A 15,368-nucleotide genomic window follows, 5' to 3' on the forward strand; every position below is an offset into this window, starting at 1 on the left:
AGAATGTTGAATATTGGCCCCCACTCTCTTCTGGTTTGTAGAGTTTCTGCTGAGAGATCTGCTGTTAGTCTGATGGGCTTCCCTTTGTGGGTAACCCAACCTTTCTCTCTGGCTGCCCTTAAGATTTTTTCCTTCATTTCAACTTTGGTGAATCTGACAGTTATGTGTCTTGGAGTTGCTCTTCTCAAGGAGTATCTTTGTGGTGGTCTCTGTATTTCCTGAATTTGAATGTTGGCCTGCCTTACTAGGTTGGGGAAGTTCTCCTGGGTGATATCCTGAAGAGTGTTTTCCAACTTGGTTCCATTTTCCCCCTCACTTTCAGGTAACCCAATCAGATGTAGATTTGGTCTTTTCCCGTAATCCCATATTTCTTGAAGGCTTTGTTCGTTTCTTTTTCCTCTTTTTTCTTTAGACTTCGCTTCTCACTTCATTTCATCCATTTGATCCTCAGTCACTGATACTCTTTCTTCCAGTTGATTAAGTTGGTTACTAAAGCTTGTGCATTTTTCATGTATTTGTCGTGTCATGGTGTTTGTCTTTGTCAGTTTGTTTATGGCCTTCTCTACATTGATTATTCTAGTTTTCCATTCTTCCATTCTTTTTTCAAGATATTTTTTGTTTGCACTGGCTACATAATTCTTCCTTTAACTCTGAGAAGTTTGTTGAACTGAAGTCTTCTTCTCTCAACTCATCAAAGTCATTCTCCTTTCAGCTTTTATCTGTTGCTGACGATGAGCTGTGTTCCCTCAGAGGGGGAGGTGTGCTCTTATTTTTTGAATTTCCGGCTTTTCTGCCCAGCTTTTTCCCCATCTTTGTAGTTTTATCTTCCTTTGGTCTTTGATGATGGTGACGTAGTAATGGGATTTTGGTGTGGGTGTCCTTCCTGTTTGTTAGTTTTCCTTCTAATGGTCAGGACCCCCAGCTGTATGTCTGTTGGAGATTGCTTGAGGTCCACTCCAGACCCTGTTTGCCTGGGTATCAGCACCTGAGGCTGCAGAAGATAGAATATTGCTGAACAGTGAGTGTACCTGTCTGATTCTTGCTTTGCTAGCTTCATCTCAGGGGTGTACCCTGCCGTGTGAGGTGTGGGGTGTCGGTCTGCACCTCTTTCGGGATGTCTCCCAGTTAGGCTACTGAGGGGTCAGGGACCCACTTGAGCAGGCAGTCTGTCTGTCGTCAGATCTCAACCTCCATGTTGGGAGATCCACTGCTCTCTTCAAAGCTCTCAGACACGGTCGTTTGCATCTGCAGAGGTTTCTGCTGCTTTTTTTTTGTTTTTTTGTTTAGCTGTGCCCTGTCCTCAGAAGTGGAGTCTACAGAGACAGGCAGGCCTCCTTTAGCAGCGGTGGGCTTCACCCAGTTCGAACTTCCCAGCAGCTTTGTTTACCTACTTAAGCCTCAACAATGGCGGGCGCCCATCCCCCATCCTCCCTGCTGCCTTGCCTTTAGATCACAGACTGCTGTGCTAGCAATGAGGGATGCTCCGTTGGCGTGCGACTCTCCCATCCAGGTGTGGGATATAATCTCCTGGTGTGCTGTTTGCTAAGACCTTAGGTAAAGTACAGTATTGGGGTGGGAGTTACCCCGTTTTCCAGGTTTTGTGTGTCTCAGTTTCCCTGGCTAGGAAAATGGATTCCCTTACCCCTTGCACTTCCCATGTGAGGCGATGCCTCACCCTGCTTCAGTTCTCGCTGCTCCGGCTGCAGCAGCTGACCAGCACTGATTGTCCAGCACACCCTAGAGAGATGAACTCAGTACCTCAGTTGAAAATGCAGAAATCACACGTCTTCTGTGTTGCTCACACTGGTAGCTGGAGACTGGAGCTGTTCCTATTCAGCCATCTTGCTCTGCCCCCTGGGGATTACATTTCAACATGAGATTTGGAGGAGACAAACATCCAAACTATCAAAGAATCTGATCATTCAGATTTGATCCAAAGATGACAAGTATACCATGGAAGATGCGGTAGAGAAGATGCTATTCAATTTATTGTATCTTTTATTTGGAATTAACATCGGGAATCAACATGAAGTTCAAAAGCATCTTTGGCTGCATATAAACAGGGATGACAAAATAGTCTATGATCTTATACATAACAACAAAATTCTCACTTGGGCACAGTGACCCACCAAATTATTTCTTTATTTGGAGATAATTACCTACCTTGTGGCTGACATGTTTATAAAGCAAAAACAAAGCATTTAGTTTCTGTCTGCTTTTGTTTAAATTTATTTCCCACTGTCTTACCCTGGGTTGAAAGAAACCCTACCCATAATAGGAATGGCATTGAGCTATTTTTAAAAAACGCAGCCAGAGGGGGAGTGAGGGTTGAAGGACCACCACTGCAGTAGTAAACAGTATCTACTTTTAAGACGACTTTCATAACAATGGGACCTACAAAAAGCCTCCCACCTGCTGCAGGCAGGGCATCACTGCCCTTTGTTTTACAACTGCATGTGTCCGCCCACCAAAGGCACGTCTTGCTACATCCACTTCCTACACCAGGAATGTTTACTTTCCTCCCTGTGTGCAGGTTTAGATATACTTTCCTTCTGGAAATAAATCAAAGTCAGTCTCTGGCCTGTGGTCTAGAGGGCAGAAGAGTTTAGTCATAGCTTGGTCCAACTCCGGAGCAATGATATTAAGCTTATGATTTCTGAAATGTTTATGTTAGCTCTAGCCATGCCGTTTACTGCAATTGTTGACACTAACGCTGTTCGGTCCAGATGAGAGAACAAGATCAGCAATTGAGATTGTTTTGCATTGTAAGTTCTACTCACAGATGTCCTCAAACTAATGAAAGCCAGAGTGTACTGCTTTCTCTGATCACATGACCAGATAGCCAAGGTTGTTGCAAACATTCAGGACAGCTTTATTTTCCAAGGTTAACAGTTATTGAGGGAAAATAATGTGAAAATAATGTGTAAGAGGTAACTTGCTTTCTGGAGCATATTTCAGAGTCCCCTCAAAACATTATATTTAAAAAAGAGTGCTGTATTTAGTAGTGTCTGCTTTGCAAGTACTTTTAAATCTCCAAGGATATAAGTTGCTTGTGGTACATAAAACCAGCATTGAATTCAAGTAGTTTTCAATCAGCTAAAAAAGTTGCTTTATTTTCACAACGATTTTGGCTCTTGTAGACATGGTTTTGGAGCATAAACCGCCTGGTCTTAGAAATATGCATAGAAAGAACCTTGCTTCATTTTTCCTTTTGGCTTTCATTTGTTTAATATTATACTAATGGACAAGTTGGGCCAACTAAAGAGACAGAAAAAGAGGCAAGTTAGGAGAAGGGTGATTTTAATTAACTCTTTTTAAAGCTGCTGAAATCTGCCCCTTGAATTGGCAATGCTTTACCATTAGAACCAGACTCTGAAGAATCTTGAACTATTCTTTCACTTTAGATTTTTAAAAAAGGAATTTATTTAACAAGAAAGAAATGATTTCTTTACAAAGTTTTCTGCATTGCTCTTGAGTGATAGGTGTAGTTTTTTGTCTTTACTTGAATAAAATGATGTGACATTGGTGGACCGCATAGGTTTTACTCTGTGATAGCAGTGTTACGACGGGAACCTGATACATACAACAAAAACTATTTTCAACCCTCATGCCATGGAAGCTCTATGCTTTGCAATAGGATGATAATGCAGCAAAGGAATTTGGATGGTAGCTTGGGGTTTGCTATAATAGGATTGGAAATGCATCTGTCTAATTAGGGATTTTGTTCTAATCTACTAAGCTTGAATCATTGAACATTTGATGTCTGAGACAGGCCTATTGGTTCTTTTTAGCATGGCATTATTCAAGAATATACATAAATCATCTTTTTTTTAGTCTATTTGATATATATATAGCCAGTAAATACATTGTTTTTTTTCTTCTAAAACATTTTGCTGTTTTTTTTGACATAATTTTCTCTTAGCCACATAATGTAGTAAATATGTAGAAAAATATGTATTCAGATGCCCTGCCAATGAGGTCAGAGTTTCCCAAGGTAAATGTCTTCAATTAAGAGAAATTACTAATAATGGTGATAGTTAACATTTATTGAGTACTTAGTCTACAAACTGGAAGAGTACTAGGAACTTTACATGTTGTGACACAGAGTTGTTAGTTTTCTCCCATTCTTTTTCTTTTTCTTCCTGGCAACCCAACTAGTGGCATTTCCATCCTAAGCTGTGACTGCATGTGGTCACGTGAGTTTGTTCTTGTCAATGGTAAGAAAATAGTGACATGTACTATTTCTAGGTCTAGTCCATAAAATCTCATATGTGATGCTCTTTCATTTTCTGCTGCCTTGATGCAGACAAATATAGTAATCTTAGAAATGATATGTCAAAAGAGTGGGGTTATCAGAAGCATGCTCTTATTTCCAAAATTTCTGCTAAGAACAAAACCTCCTGACAATTAAGAATACCCAGTTAGGACTGTATGTGTGTCAGAAATGAATTTTTGTCATGTTTTGTATCATTTGAGCATTTATTTATGACAACATCTAGCATTACTTCAGCACACATACATTGCTTAATTCTTTGCTCTTTGAGATGGGAATAATATTTTACTCACTTTACAGATGATGAAACTGGCTCACAGGGATTTTAAAAAAATATCTAAGTGGAACACAGTTTCTAAATGGTAGAGTTGGGACTTGATCTAAGTTCTCTTTGTGGAGGCCTTTTTCTCTTGTTATAATTATTAGGTAAGAGATAAGATAATTCTCTTATAATTTCCAAATCACATACTTTGCACTATGCAGATAAACCCGTTAGGGCTGAAAACATCTTTGCATCCTAGGGTCTCAATAAATTCCTGTATTCACTAACCTTTGCTTTTAATTTGAGGGTTGTACTCAATGAAATTCTTTGTGTAAATAAATGGGAAGTTTTTCAAAGAAAATAGAGACATTTAAAGTTTTACAATCTCAAATATTTTAGATTTAAAAAAGAGTTAAAAGAAATTATATCACTAGATATACATATCTATTACACATAGATGATATATTTGAGGGTTCACAATCAATGTTATTAAATAACATTAATCTATCCTGAGCCCTTTAAAAATGTCTGTTTTTGTAGTTTAAATTATCAAGAACATATTAACAGCAACCATTTTTGTTGCTGTTTAATATTTTACTCAAGTTATTTTTATTGAATTATTTTATGATTTCAATCATAGGAAATCTTCAGTTATCTTGAATCTTGATGAGGTCTGTATTTTTAAATCCCGTGCCTCATTGTCATTCTAGAAAGTTTAGGCTTTCTACATCCATCAAGGGATAGTACTATAACTGCATCATATTGTTTGGATCATTGTAAAAGATATTTTGAACTGTTGCCATACTATATGCACAATCAAGTTAATAAGCACAGTAAATGCATCACACTATAATATAGTTTTAAATGTAGAGATATTGCATACTTATTAAAAATAAAGAAGCAGAATAACCAATATTAATAGTCTTGGGAGTTAAGCAAGCACATACCCAAAGAGAAAAAGCCCACTGGTCAGTGGAAAAACTTAAACATCAGTTAGATAAAGAATAGCATTCTCAAAGTCTAAAACAATTAGTGAAGTGCATGAAGGCATTGAGGAAGCTCACAATCTGCATAACAAAATGCTTGAAATACCAGAGGAAATACACTTTTGCTATTGTATTATAAAATAACATATTTATTCTTGGTTAATAACTAAGTATAACATTCCATGCTAAGGACCAAAGTCCATTTCCTTTTTGAAAAAATATTGAAATCATTTTCCATAATAAAAAATGAAAACAAAAACTGCATCTCAATAATGGAATGCTGAATTTTTTCACTGGAGGGTGACAGTTTTCTCTTTATCTATCCCTGCTAATTCTCAGTGTTACCTGTTACTCTTGACTTCACTGCTCCAGGAGTAGAGTCTAGTTTATGAGCCAAACTCCTTAGAGGAACACTAGGTCCTCTCTTTGCAAATAAAGCTCCATTTAGTCCTGGCAATGCAAGGCTTTTTGGTTCAAAGAGAAGAGTCTTATAAGACTTCTTGGACACCAAATAACTCTTACAAAACAACATTTTGATGAATTAAGTGTAAATGAATCAGAAACATATGGATTAAATTTCCTTTCAAATATGCATGCCTTTTCCTAATTAAGGGGGAAAATGTTTGGCAAAATGTATTTTGCTGAACCCAAAATACTAGAATAAAACTCAGTGTTTTCCTGGACCCCCAAATTATGCTGGAGCCTCTTTTCTTTTAAAATTAATTCATGTTTAGACTTAATACTGTTTATTTTTTTTAAATTTGAAAATGACTTTATTCTGAGCTGTAATTACTTCCTTGGGTTTGTGCTTTTTTTAGTTATTGATAAAACCCTTGACACTCAGAAGTATACTTCCAGCTTTATATTCACATGTTACCAAACTTTTGGTAGAAGGAATGTATTCTGCTTCTCTGTTAATAATTGTGCAACCTTAATTTTGCATCTTGTTCAAATGGTAAAAACACTATATAAATTGTCTAGAACTTTTTTGCCATGCTGTGGTCACTTGGAAAAGGCATAGACCAGGACAATTTTTGAAGATGCTGAACAAAGAGACACCAGTTCCAGTTCCGAAGAGACACCAGTTCCTTTAAAGACCCCCAGGGAGAAAGTGTATTTTGTGGTATTGCACTCATTCTGCTGCTGTAAACATGTCCATTCCTTCTCTACCCTTCTCATTATGCCATGGCAATAGTGGAGGAAATGAGTACAGTTGGTTTTTACTAGGTTCCAGTAATCTTTTTCCATCTCTTAATTTACCTCTGTGGGTAGGCATATGCTAAGAGGGGACAAAAGAGTAAATGCTTACTGAATTAGCTGTGCTGTGTGCATTGGCAGTTAAGGTCCTACTCTCCTTTCACCAGAGAATTCTAGCTAAGAAATGTAAGACTTCTGATCTCTCCAGCCTACTTTGGATACTTTTTCTTTTTTTCTCTAAACTACGAGCAAGCAAGTCTTCATCATTTTTCCACTTAAACTAAACATTCCCTGCTCCCCTACCCTCCGTCCAGGGCCTTTGCACGTGCTATTTTCTGAGCTTGGAACACTTCCCTACTTCTCACCTCCCAGCCACCCCATCACTAATCATATTAAACTTTCAAGTCTCAGTTCAAATGTTACCACTCCAGAGAGTTTCTTGAACAGGTATGTTCCTGTCTCTTGTGAAACATTTTGTTTTCTTTATAGCATTTAAAATCACAACTGGTAATTATTTTAGTGATGTGTTTGTGTCCTTGTTTTCTGTTTCTTCCACAAAGGCAAGGATTATATTTGTCTTATTTATGACTTTCATTTTAGTGCTTAGCAAAGGCAAAGGACCTGGCACACAGAAGTAATGAATAAATATTTGTTGAATGAATTAATCAAAGAATGAGTCATTAGGTGGTCTTGTCCTTCTTCTTTAGGGCTTTGGCATGCAACCCCGTGGCAAACTCATTCTTGAGTAAACAGAAAGTGGATTTGCTGGGACACTAATAGTTTGTGTCTGCTGTTTTGGTTTAATTATTACTAGTAGTCTCCTCTGCTGTCAGTAGCATCCTGGTTCAGGTGATTAATTATATAGTCCCTCCAGTTATCTAGTATTTTGAATCTTATTTATTTCTTTTAATGTAAAGACAGTGTCTACTGGATTTGTCATAAGAATATGGTGCTCTGGTTGGATATATCCAAAGAAAACATGTGACTGTGCCTCTCTGTGGTCTGGAAGCCAGTATATTGTCCATAGAGGGTAAAGAGTATTGGTTGATCATATATAACCAAGATGAGAGATGATTCAAAAAAGAATAATGAGATTTTGCATCATCTGGCTCCTGAGGTGATATATAGCAATGATATCAAGAATTCTGATATGAATAGAAGAATAGACAAATTGTGATTGATGATTGAGGCAGGAAAAGGAAAGTCCTCATGACACGTACCATGTTAGTTGTTGAAATTACAAACATTTATAAGATTTTATTGCTGTCTTTTGGGGGCTAAATTTGCTTCTAGAAAAGAGATATACATGTAAAAAGTATAAATAGACTATGTACACAATATATAGAGAAAATGTGCTGTGAGATCTTAGAGGGTAGATTCAGAATGTTTGGTGGCCAGGAACTAAAAGGAAAGATCTTTGGCAAAGTAGATGGAGGTTAGACTGATAAGTCAAACCTTGTTTGACTCCAAAGGTGTAACTTGAGGACAGTAGAAATGGAGAGAAAAGAAAAGAGATTATTCTGAGAGGTATTTATTCATCACTTTAGTAAACCAGAAGTAAATTTAGTAGAAAAACTAAAACAAAAACAACAACAAAAAACCATGAAGAAATATAAAGTAGTTAACTATTCTATTTTGAGAAAATCCTGATGCAAATACTTGTAAAAATTTATAATTCTGATATCAACATTTTTCCCCAAAGTTTCAAGGATGCACTGAATTAGAATAAGTTAACTTGCATAAGTTTCTAGTTCATTTTGTTATGATGCTTTTATTCTGTAGATTTCTATTTAAAAACAAGTTTTCAGAAATTGTTTATTTTTTTCTTAGGGGATATATCTGAAATATGGTAAGCTGCTGCTTGGTTAGTATTTCCCAAAATGTGTTCATCGGATATGACTTCTGTGGGAGGTTATAGCTGTTAGGAGGAAAAGGGGTTCATGGTCAAACTCTTTTAGGAAGCTCCAGAATAAACAAAGTTGAACAGATTTCCTTTTTGCTAGAATGTTCAGCAACTTTATTATGTTAATTTATCTTATAATTGTAAGAATGGGATACAAGATGCAGAGTTTCTGGCACTTTCTGAAGGACAGAAACTTATTTTAAAAGATAAAAAATAATCAGGTACTGAGATGAAGTTAGAGTACAAAGATTAATTGGGGAGTAACCTATAAAAGGAAAGGGAAGAAAACAAAATGGAGCCATGGGAGCTCACAGGCTTATCTGAAAAAGTATCTGTTAGCTCCACGGAGAGCTCTGGAGCAAGGACTGCCCTTAGAGGAGTCCTCTGTTGGGCTATCATGAGGCCTTTGTTTCAGAGTCTGCTCAGTCACTGGCTGGTGCCACCCTGAAAAGATTATGACTTTGATTTAAAAGCTAGAGGAAGACATGAATGAGTTCACAGTTGGAAGTTGTTTAAGCAAATTCCTTGCAGCTAGGCCACATGTCCTTACTTGCAGGGGGACCCAAGCAGTCCACTTCTTTCACTACCTCACACACATTTGAGCAACAGCTCCTCCAGGGTCACAGCTGTTCTCTTTCTGAGGGGAAACTTGGAAGAGGATGGTTAGAGGGACAAACTGGCACTACAATTGGTCTTGAAACTGTAACTCTATTCATCCTCTCCCCCTACCACTACTTGTCTTAAATTCCCTTTGCCTTCAGCCTTCACCTCTCCTAACACAGGTAGATATCCTAATGGTTCAAGACCATCTGTTCTCAGTCCAATGTTGTTGCATTTGTCCATTCATGATCATGATTGAGCAAGGTAATACCAACAAGTACTGAAGTGGGTCATGTAAGTTCCACACATATTCCTCTCTGTGGCTACTGTGTAGCAGCAATCTTACCTCTTCTTTTTTTTTTTTTCTTTTTTTGAGATGGAGTCTCCCTCGGTTGCCCATACTGGAGTGCAGTGGCATGATCTCGGTTCACTGCAATATCCACCATCTGGGTTCAAGCAATTCTCCCTGCCTCAGCCTCCTGAGTAGCTGGGATTATCAACACCTCGCACTATGCCCGGCTAATTTTTGCATTTTTTAGTGGAGACAGTATTTCACCATGTTGGCCAGGCTGGTCTTGAACTCCTGACCTCAGGTGATCCACCAGCCTTGGCCTCCCAAAGTGCTGGGATTACAGGTGTGAGCCACTGTGCCTGGCCTCTTACTGCTTCTTGATGATCAAGATCGATTTGCCTTGCCAAAATGCAACTTGTTTTCACCTATCGATCCTGGACACAGCTATAGTTTTCAGTCTTTTGTACTCTGCTGTGTCTTGGAGCAGTGAGGGTCATCTTTGGGGACCAGGAATTCTAACTTTACAGAGTTCAGAGTTGCAGGGCCACAACATTTCCCCTTAGTCATTTGGAATTATGGTAAATAGGCCATTATTTCTTCCATCCCGTCTTCTCATATCCATATAGCTTTCCTACTGGGACACAGTGTCTCTCATTCAGCACACTCTGCTTCCTGCGGGATGGCACCACATCCTTGCAAAGTATTGTTTTCAAGCTGTTCTTCAGCTGTGATTTAAATAGGTCTTTCTAGTGTTCTATGAGGCCTGCTGCCACAGGTTGGTGTAGAATGTAATACGCTAGTGGCTACTTTGGTGATAGATCCATTCCTGCACCTCCTTCACTGTGAAGTAGGTTTCCTGGTCCGATGCTACATCTGTGGAACAGATACTTTATAAGCCCCAGATGTGGTACTGGCTGAGGATCTGTGGTTAGGAAAGGCAAACCCACACCTGGAATTAGTGTTTATTACTGTGTGACCAAATCACTGGCCTTTAATGATAACAGAATACAGAATCCAGTGTAGTTAACCTACCACCATGTGGTTGGTCAATCTCCTTAGGGAATATTGGCATATTAGGATTTCAACTGTAGTCTCTTTTGATGGTATTCTGGGTATGCAGAGGCAGCAGTAACTAGATTTGCCTTGGTCAGTGGGAGTTCATATTGTTGGGTTCATGCACAGCACATCTGCCCACCATAGTCATTTTTTTTCCAGTTGCTTATTGTGCCAGCATTGAGGTGGCCACTGACAATGTCTAGCTACTGTCAACTAGTGATTAATTTGGTTTACTTATTTGTTTAGTCCACCTTTTGTGGTGGGTGCTTTTGATGGGTATTGAAGTATAATAATAAGTACCTAATGTTTTATGTCTTTTTGTGTGCTTCTATCCCAGATATCCTTGTCTTTAATCTTCCTTCTTTCAGGCTCCTGATCAACTGGCCAGGCCATTTGCCACTGCCCATGTATCCATATATTTTCTAATATCAGGCCATACCTCTCTATAGAAAGTGGATCACTATGTGCACCATTCAAAGCTCTGTTCATTGTAAAGATTTTCCTTCTCTATTTGGCTTTCAAGACCACCCCTGAGTGAGCCAGTGATGAAGTTATGTTGTATTTTTGACTTCACCTGTATACTGAGTAAAACCATACATAAATTAAGCTCAACCTTTTCCTCCTCCTTTAGCGAGCTTCTAGTGTTAAATTTCCCATATGGCCTGAATATGAGCTTGAAGGAGGAGGGTGCTGGCACAACCATTTTGGGCAACATGAAGCACAAGCTACCCTTCATGCAGCTTGCTTGTGTCTTCTGATCCTGTAAGTACCATTTTCATCTTATTGTGTCTGTAATTGGTTCCTTCCAGTAGTTCTTGGTCTCACTGACTTCAAGAATGAAGTTGCAGACCCTCGCAGTGAGTGTTACAGTTCTTAAAGATGGTGTGTCCAGAGTTTCTTCCTTCAGATGTTCAGATGTGTCCAGAGTTTCTTCCTTCTAGTGGGTTCGTGGTCCTGCTGACTTCAGGAGTGAAACCCCAGACCTTTGCAGTGAGTGTTACAGCTCATAAAGGTAATGCAGACCCAAAGAGTGAGCAGCAGCAGGATTTATTGTGAAGAGCGAAAGAATAAAGCTTCCACAGCTTTATTCGGTTGCTGCTGCTGGCTTGGGTGGCCAGCTTTTATTCCCTTATGTGGCCCCACTCATATTTTGCTGATTGGTCCATTTTACAGAGAGCTGATTGGTCCATTTTGCAGAGTGCCAATTGGTGCATTTACAAACCTTTAGCTAGACACAGAGTGCTGATTGGTGTGTTTACAAACCTTTAGCTTGACAGAAAAGCTCTCCAAGTCCCCACCTGACCCAGAAGCTCAGCTGGCTTCACCTGTTGTTATGATTGCAGCTAGACCCACCCAACTCTGTGACTTGGCATGTCTGACAGGACCTAGACCATGATAAGAAGTTCTGGATGCATAATTGCCTGAGATTCCACTGCCAAGCATAATACACTGCCTAACCCCAAGAGCACTCCAAGAGCTGTTTCTCAAAAAGCATATAGTGCTATGTTGTAGATGGAAGGCTATGCTTCAGGACTCAAAGAATCTGTATTAAGATTCTCCTACTAAGACTTGAAACACATTCCACACTATACCTTTCCCACCATTGACTTTTAACACTGTTGGTTGTTGTGGATTTCATGGCTCAGGTAGCATGGTTACTTGCACTGTAGCTTGAATGTATGTGGTGTACCTGAAAAGGCCTGCAAGACATTATGCATCCTTCTTTGTAGCAGAGGATATAAGATGCAGCAATTTGAATTTTACTTTACAGAGGATATCCTGATACGTACTTGATAATTGGACCTCTCAAACTTTACTGAAGTGGCAGGTCCCTGAATATTCATAGGGTGTATCTGCCTCCCTTTGAAGTACACATTTGTTAACAAGGTCCGCAACCGCTTTTTGCTCACCCTACTCTAGTAACTTGGTGTCATCGATATAATACTGGAGCAATGTGATATTCAGTGAGGTACACAAATATCTCAGATTTCTTCAGTTTCTATTATGACAGAGGGTACGAAAATTAACAAAGTCCTTGGACAAAATCATGAATGTATATTGTTGTCAGTTCTATGTAAATGTAAACTGTTTCTTATATTCTCTCTTGATTGGAATAGAAAATGGCACACTTGTGGAATCAGTAGCCACACATCGTGTATCTAGGGCTATGTTAATCTGCTCTGGTAGTGATATCACACCTCATAATGCAGCTTGTTTGATCTTGTGGTAGTCAGTGGTCATTCTTCAGAATCCAATCAGTGTTTGCAGGGACTAGACTAGAAAAATGTTATAAACTGCTATACCTGCATTAATTTGATCTTTTAAAGTGGCATTAATCTCTTCACCATTCCTGGGATACGGTTTTTATTTTTTGATTTTTCACTTTCTGTGGGTAAAGACAATTTTGGAAGTTTCAGTTGGGCTTCTCAACTCAGACAGCTTTTACCCCACAAGTCAAAGACCCAATGCGAGGGTTACTCCAAGAACCAAATATGTCATTCCTAATCATTCATTCAGCAGTCGGGGAGAGGACCAACAGTTGGGTCAGCAAACTCAGTGGGCCCATTGTAAACTCAGTTATGGCCAGGGCTTCATTTATCAGCTGGCCCTTGCATGTCCTCCACTCTAATAACTGGGCAATGGTGATGTTTCTGGTCTCAGAAAAATATCTCAGCTCAGACCCTTGGTTCAACAGTCCATGAAATGTCTAAGTATTTCTCTCTCCCCAGTGTATAGCAAAAAGCCATAGGATCTTTTGGAGAAGGACTGGGAGGATCATTACAGTATACACTTGCTGTGGTGTTGTCTTGTCCTTTTTCCTGGAGACCTGGCCACCACTTAAATCAACAGTTTCCAGATTTGAAAACCGGCTCACTTTTGGGAACTGATCAAGAGTTCATGACATTTTATTGATTGATTGATTGATTGAGACAGGGTCTCACTCACTCAGGCTGGAGTGCAGTGGCATGATTTTGGCTTACTGCAATCTCTGCCTCCCGGAGTCAAGCCATCCTCCTATCTCAGCCTCTCAAGTAGCTAGGACTACAGGTATATGCCACCATACCTGGCTAATTTTTATATTTTTTGTAGAGATGGTGTTTTGCCATGTTGCCCAGGCTGGTCTCGAACTCCCGGGCTCAATTGATCACACCTTTGCCTTCCAAGATGCTGGGATTACAGGCATGTGCCACTGTACCTGGCCAGATCATGACATTTTAATGGGACAATAGCTGTCTGATTACTGTTTGTTCATTCTTATATGCTCATTTGTATTTATCCCTTGATTTTATTTTAGATTGAGGGGGAAAATGTACCAGTTTGTTACATGGATAAATTGCATGTTTCTGAGGTTGGTGTATGAATGATCCCATCACCCAGGTAGTGAGCATAGTACCAAATAGGTAGTTTTTCAACCCACACCCCTCTCCCCTACTTCCCCTGAGTAGTCCCTAGTGTGTATTTTTGCCATCTTTATTTCCATGTTTACCCAATGCTTAGCTCCTGGTTATCAGTGAAAACATGGTTCTGCACAGCAACAGAAACTATCAATAAACTGATAACCTATAGAGTTAGAGAAAATACTCAGAAGCTAAGCATTCAACAAATATCCAATGTCCAGAATCTATAAGGAGCTTAAACAATTCAACAAGCAAAAAACAAACAACCCCATTAAAAATGGGCAAAGGACATGTAAACTTCTTTCAAAATCAGTTTTCTTGTGGCAGAATTGATGTAAATTAAAATTATATTTTAGGTGCTAAATTTGATGAGTTTTGTTCAAGGTGGCTGAATAGGAACAGCTCCTATCTACAGCTCCCAGCATCAGCGACGCAGAAGATGGGTGATTTCTGCATTTCCAACTGAGATACCGGGTTCATCTCACTGGGGTGTGTCAGACAGTGGGTGCAGGGCAGTGGGTGCAGCCCACTGAGAGCCGAAGCAGGGCGAGGCATTGCCTCACCTAGGAAGCACAAGGGGTCAGGGAATTCCCTTTCCTATCTAAGGGAAGCTGTGACAGACAGCACCTGGAAAATCGGGTCACTCCCACCCTAATACTGCCCTTTTCCAAGGGTCTTAGCAAAGGGCACACCAGGAAATTATATCCCACACCTGGCTTGGAGGGTCCCATGCCCACGGAGCCTCCCTCATTGCTAGGACAGCAGTCTGAGATTGAACTGCAAGGTGGCAGCCAGGCTAGGGAAGGGGTGCCCACCATTGCTGAGGCTTGAGTAGGTAAACAAAGTGGCAAACAAAACTGGGTGGAACCCACTGCAGCTCAAGGAGGTCTGCCTGCCTCTGTAGACTCCACCTCTGGGGGCAGGGCATAGCCAAACAAAATGCCCCAGAAGCCTCTGCAGATTTAAATGTCCCTGTCTGACAGCTTTGAAGAGAATGGTGGTTCTCCCAGCACAGAGTTTGAGATCTGAGAATGGACAGACTGCCTCCTCAAGTGGGTCCCTGACCCCCAAGTAGCCTAACTGGGAGGCAACCCCCAGTAGGGGCAGACTGACAACTCACATGGTTGGGAACCCCTCTGAGATGAAGCTTGCAGAGGAACGATCAGGCAGCAGCATTTGCTCTTCAGCAATATTTGTTGTTTGGCAGCCTCTGCTGCTGATGCCCAGGCAAACGGGGTCTAGAGTGGACCTCCAGCAAACTCCAACAGACCTGCAGCTGAGGGTCCTGACTGTTAGAAGGAAAACTAAGAGGCCGGGCACGGTGGCTCAAGCCTGTAATCCCAGCACTTTGGGAGGCCGAGACGGGCGGATCACAAGGTCAGGAGATCGAGACCATCCTGG

This window comes from Colobus angolensis, unplaced genomic scaffold (genome assembly GCF_000951035.1).
Source record: "Colobus angolensis palliatus isolate OR3802 unplaced genomic scaffold, Cang.pa_1.0 Scaffold530, whole genome shotgun sequence".
Lineage (NCBI taxonomy): Eukaryota > Metazoa > Chordata > Mammalia > Primates > Cercopithecidae > Colobus > Colobus angolensis.